At 41.0% G+C, this 6,324-nt stretch overlaps 1 long non-coding RNA gene across 1 annotated transcript in view; it reads left to right on the top strand.

The window, feature by feature from the left end:
* Positions 1-158: 158 nt before the first annotated feature.
* LOC308586827 overlaps positions 159-6,324 on the top strand; it is a 27,299-nt gene continuing 21,133 nt past the window's right edge. The window contains exon 1 of the long non-coding RNA XR_014008074.1: positions 159-258. This is a non-coding gene — a long non-coding RNA (uncharacterized lncRNA). The remainder of the gene's footprint in view (positions 259-6,324) is intronic.

Below are 6,324 nucleotides of genomic sequence, written 5' to 3'. Positions count from 1 at the left end.
TGTGCGCTCATCTCCTCGCGGCTCACCCACCCGGCGGGCAGGTGATGGCACCCGGCAGCCAATGGGCAGCGGAGAGCAACCGCGCGCATCCTGCGCGCGCTTTCGCAGCACCGGACCTTTCCCCCCCCCCCCTGCCCTGGCTTTAGAGCCGCGCCAGGGATGGATGGACGGACGCTGAGCACACAAGAGTACCTGCCCCTTTAAGGCTGCAGTCCTCACCAAAGCACTGCAACCCTAAACCATCCGAAGTCAAGCAGGGTAAGCTCCGGGAGCAGCAGCTCACTTCTCTATTTATTTATTTATTTATTTATTCATTCATTCATTCTTTTCAGGTTTATACATTTCACTGATTTTACAATCCTTTTGACATTTCAAAACATGACTTCCCCCCCCCTTCCTGTGGTTCATTAAATTTGTTTTTAATATCTTCTGCATATCCAAATTAACTTACTTTGCTCATTTGTTCGTCTTCTTTAAATATATACTCTTACGAAACTGCAGGTTATCACAGTAATCCTGCCAATGTTCTTATCTGTTTGCAATTTATATGTAAATATTCAATAAACCATTTCCATTTTTTTATAATAAAAAAAAGTTTGTTATCTTGATTTCTTACTCTTCCGGCAAGTTTCGCCATTTCTGCATATTCCATGTTTTTGCATCCATTCTTCCTTTGCTGGGACTTCTGCTTCTTTCCATTTTGGGGCAAGTAACATTCTTGCCGCTGTAGTTGCATACACAAGTTTCTATACAGTTTATGTAGTTCTGTCCCTATAAAAAAAGGTAAAAGTAAAGGACACCTGACAGTTAAGTCCAGTTGCGAACGACTCTGGCGTTGCAGCACTCATCTCGCTTTACTGGCCGAGGGAGCCAACGTTTGTTCACAGACAGTTTTTCTGGGTCATGTGGCCAGCATGACTAATCTGCTATCATTTCCCAGAATTTTTTTATAATCTTGCAATCCCACCACGTATGATTTTGCCATTAGATTTTATCTTATTTATATGATTTTTTTTGCTCTCTTTTCCTCATTTATCTACTTGCACTTCGACGTGCTTTCGTACTGCTAGGTTGGCAGGAGCTCGGGAACTCACCCCATCACAGGGATTCCAACTGCCGACCTTCTGATCAGCAAGCCCTAGGCTCAGTGGTTTAGACCAGTGTTCCCCAACCTTGGGCCTCCAGGTTTTTTTTGGACTACAATTCCCATCATCCTTGACCACTGGTCTTGCTAGCGAGGGATGATGGGAGTTGTAGTCCAAAAACAGCTGGAGGGCCAAGGTTGGGGAACACCGGTTTAGACCACAGCGCCACCTGCGTCCCTTTAATTCTGTTCCTATAATTCCCCCCCCCCAAGGCTTCTGGTTTTTTTACAAACATTATTTTAAACATCCTTTTAATTTCATTATATATCATTTCCCAGTAAGCCCTAACTTTACTACAAGACCACCACATATGATGAAAAGAACCTTCTTTCTCTTTACATTTCCAGCATTTAATTTAGATTTATACATTTTTGCTCACTTCTCTGCAGTTTGTGCTTCGGATGGCAGTGCCCACCCAGGTAACCTGAATCGTTGAGTTGGAAGGGACCATGAGCAGGGTTGCCAACTTGAATAAAATATTCGGGGGGTACCCAGGTAAGCCCCGCCCCACATAATTGATCACATGACACGGCACTTGCACATCATTTGAATGGCAATGCCCGTCATACTTGAGGGGACCCAGCCGCCTCAAATATTTTATTTGGGGAGGTCCCCTAGGACTTGGCTCCTATGACCATGATGAGCATCTAGTCCGACCCCTTGCAATGCAGGAATTTTTCTCCCAGCGTGGGCAAACGTTTACTGCTTGGCAGCATAGGCAGCAGACAAGATGTCCTTCATAAATAAATTTCAGCAATGAAACGAAACAGAACAACACGAGTCCTTGGTAGTTTAAAGACAAGAAGGATTGGTGCTGCATATTGCTTTGTGGACTAGAGGCCACTTCAGGGGTGCCATCAGCACAGATTAGTAGTAGTAGTAGTAGTAGTAGTATTTATTGAATTTATATACCGCCATATACCCGGAGGTCTCAGGGCAGTTCACAGAAAAGATCAACATAAAAACCACAATATATATAATCAAAATAAAAACAACAACCCAATAACACATCCCCGCCCCCACCCAAAAGAGCCACATTTTAAAAGGGCATAGGATGTCAATCTGCAGTTGAAGGTCAAAACCCCACTGGTTGGCTTTCCACAATTAGAAATAAATGAACACTTAAATTGCAATTAAATTGTGTGTGTCACAAGGAATCATAAGGTGATTTAAGTCCAGAGTCTAAAATTGCCACTGCACAACCATTCCACGTGGAACTTCCAAGTAAAACACACATAGGGTTGAGCATGAAGCTTACATCCTATCTACGGATACCAGTAGGGTTTATTTCAAACAAATTCTGCATACGAGCGGACCACAGTAGTGGCCAATTAGGTTGTACTAATATATTCCCGCTTTCAGCCCAAAACTCTGCATCTAGATCTTCTTGACTCCCATCGCTTAGACTCCTTGCCTCTGGCACCCGTTTCACAATTAACCACACAGACCGCTTATTGTCTTACAGGTTTGTTATTTTTCCCTTCCCTTCAGACCTACTTTCTCTTGCACCCATCCTTCATACACAAACATCCTGAAGGATTGTATGCAATATAATGGAATAATGGACTAGAAAGTTGGCAAACAGTACTGTAGTGAAATTATATGAACAAATCACAGCAACTCACCTAATGGCTGAGGTAAACAGAGAAACAGGTAAATCAATCCAGGCAATAGCCAGGTTGTAACTTGATTTCATATAATATACAATATGTATAATATACACTAACTGTAATACCTCTCTTAATGGAAAACTATTTAAAGGAAATGTATTAGGTCATTTTAAAAAAGAAGGGAAGTGCTCAAAAAAAGCATCCACCTACATTTTGAAATGGAAGAGCTTTAGACTTGTGGTCTGCTCTCTCCTAGGTTTTCATTTAGAAGCAATAAAATGAAACACACTTTTAAACCACATCATGGTGACTAATAAATATTGATCAAGATGATCACAATAGAAAATGCTATTAAGGATATAAGATTATGGAGACAAGGATTCTTGCCAAACTTCATTTATATAAATTATTTACACTGACTGTTCAGGACATTGCTATAAATGATACTAGAGGTCAACAGGACTACTTTACAAATTTCAGTATTTTGCATTCTCCCACTTTGATGTTTACATAAACTCTGCAAACAATTAATCAGGCCCAGATTTACAGTTCATTGTGTGTTATAAGAGACAGTGATTTATCTGCGTGAAACAATCACTGTGCATAGTGTTATACAGAGTGCAAGAGCCCCACTCCCTGCCCCACTGAGCTTACATTCTAATGTTTGATGGAGGGAAAACAAAAAAAGGGGTGGGAAGGAAGGAATATGCAGTTGTTTCAGTTAGTTGGTACTAAGCTTAATTACAGGCTAATTGAGTAAGGAACCCAGCTTTGTCACCATGTAATGGACAGGAAAAACTCTTTGTGGTAGCAAAAAGAAACAAATATTATTCCCTTGACAGACAGCTGATGGGTACTGAAGGTTCCTCAGACTTTCACAGACAGCATCTCCTGCTTGAGCCCTGTCCAAGCTACTACACTGCTGGCAGCTTTAAAGACCTAAGTAAACATTAAAGACCTAGCTAAATAAAGAGTGTTGCCGACCCATGCATTTCCCTAGCTAACATCCAATAAAACAAATGCATGAGACACTGTCATGATGTTACACATTTCCCTACAAACACAGCCCCCTAATCCAGCACACTGGCTGCTATGTGCAGGTGATGGGGAATAATTAGACACAATGGTATCTTGTTTCCTGGCTATCTATGCCTGGAAAGTCTACAGCAGAGCTTTCCCAAATGTGTGTCGTCACATGTTAGCGTGTCTACTACAATGTCATGCGAAAGCTCCTCACGCTCCTCCTGGGACTGGAAAGGAGTTAGTTGAACCTCCGGTTTTTTAGTAAAACTGAATTACTGTATCACAAAATAATGCATGTTTAAAAAGTGTGTCACCAACATGAAAAGTTTGGAAAGCATCCAGCGGCTGTTGGTCTATGTGATGAGTAAACATCCAAGCCTCGATTCAGATTGGGGCAATAGTTATGAGCAACATTGCAGAAAGCTTGTAGAAATATATGCATATTTCTCTCTGAGATTTCTACTGTCAGCACCTCACATGTGAGCCCTCCAACTCCTTCGTACGCAGCTGTGGGGGCTGCAATAGTGGTGACAGCTATGTCATTATGACTGGGAGGAAAAGAGAGATTTCTTTGCCTTCACTTTTTCTCAGCTCAGCCAATCCCTGCACCTGGAATGCTGAGACCTACGTAGTTCCGAGAAACTCTTGGATCAGGTTTTCTAGATCCATACCAGTCAGAATGTAAAATATTCTTCAATTAGTTACCCTAATGAACTGTCTGTGCCTCTTCCTGTAAGAGAATGTGAACCTGCTTGCTCTTCTTAATTAACTTACAAACTCAGAAGCATCTGACACACTTTTACCAGCTAAGACAATTGGGAGTGTAGGAAGTCTTGAGATACAACTCAGCTTGCACTGGAGGCTAATGTGTCTGCGTGGGAAAGAGGACATAGAAATAGGAACCTCCAAGTTTCCTAGACGGTCCTTTCTGACCTAACCTGTGTTGTCCTTCCCTTGGGTGCTAAAATGCTACTCTTAAGCAGTGCTTCTTTTCTAGAAAAATTAACTCCCCATGAAGTTGTTAAAGTAAGTGTCACACTTTTTAACCAAATGTAACAAATTTCCTACTTCCTTCTTTATCCTTACCTTCAGCAAGGAAATATTTTCTGCATCTCTCCTGCTGAGTTGCAAAAGCAAGCATGGCTCAAGGCATATCTACCAAAGTCAGATAGAACTGGGATCTTTCCTATCATGCATTTCTTATAATAAACATAGCTTTTTTATTTTGCTAAACTTATAGCCTCATTGTGATTATATCCAGGGCAAAAGTGTGCTCCTCCAGCAGGGATTCAGTAAGTTCAATTTCTGCTGAGCGTTTGAATTCCGAAAACCAACAGTGGATAAACCGATTTGCAGTGACTCTGTTCCTTCCTTCCTGTTTGATTCCAGATGGTTCTATCTTAGCCTCTCTGCTTTTTAACATTATATTTAACATTATTGTACATTTACCAAAGAGATGTATTACATAAGTGTAGACAGCAGCATATATTGACATCTATTTATATCAAATAAAAAACAGCAAGATTCCCTGAATCCAGATAAGACAGAGAGCAGCAATGCAGGGAGACTGAATTTCCCTGTTCTTCCAGAAGTTGAATTCCCACTCAAAAAGCGACTTCTTAATCATAGAGTGACTCTCAACTCTGATTTGGTGCTTCTCGGTTGACAGCTGTGGCAAGGAGTACACCTTTTGCCATTTTAAGCTGGCAAGCAAATTATATCCCGTTCTCTCATATCAGAATTTTAGCCATTCTTTAGTAACATCTCATTTTTGATACTGTAATGTGATCTGCATTGGGCTGCCCTTGAAGATTGTTTGGAAGCTACTGCTGCAGCCTATTCTGACAGGAGCAGATCACACAAAGCATGTAAGTCTGATCTTGGCTCAGCTGCCTATTGGTATTCTTTTTGACATTTACAGCCCTAAACAGCCAGCATTCCACATATCTAAAGGATCATCTTACCTAGGATTAAACCTTTAACACATACTAGTCTTCATGTGTTCTAGAGATTGTACTATTACTTATATCTACTTTTCTCTTGGATTCTGAACTATTTTATTGTTAAACTTTAACATATAAAAAGGGGAGGGGGTTACTACTAAATGTTGAAAAGCGTATTTACTCTTCAAGTGTACATAAGACTGCAGTCCTAATATTGCAGCTATAGTTTGTTACTAAACAAACTCTTAAATAGCCATTGGTTTTTGACAACTCACATCGTTGCATGCTGTCCAACCTCTTCTTAGAAAAGATGATTCAGAGAGTTGTTGTGCACCAATTGTAAGTACTTTTGGATGTAACAGATTGTCTTGACCCATTTCAGTCTGGGTGCAGGACTGGTTATGGGACTCAATCAGCTTTGGCTTCCCTGATGGATCATCTTTATCAGGAAGAGAACAGGGGAGTACAAGCCTATAACCTATCTTTCAACATTAGCTTAAGATACCATGGTCGATGTATCAAAAGCCTATTCTTACTTGATCTTTCAGCGGCTTTTGACACCATTGACCTTGGTATCTTCCTGAGCTGACTCTGTGAGATGGC

The sequence above is a fragment of the Podarcis bocagei genome, assembly GCF_964188305.1.
Source record: "Podarcis bocagei genome assembly, chromosome: 5".
NCBI lineage: Eukaryota > Metazoa > Chordata > Lepidosauria > Squamata > Lacertidae > Podarcis > Podarcis bocagei.
This window is presented reverse-complemented; position numbering and strand designations above follow the sequence as displayed.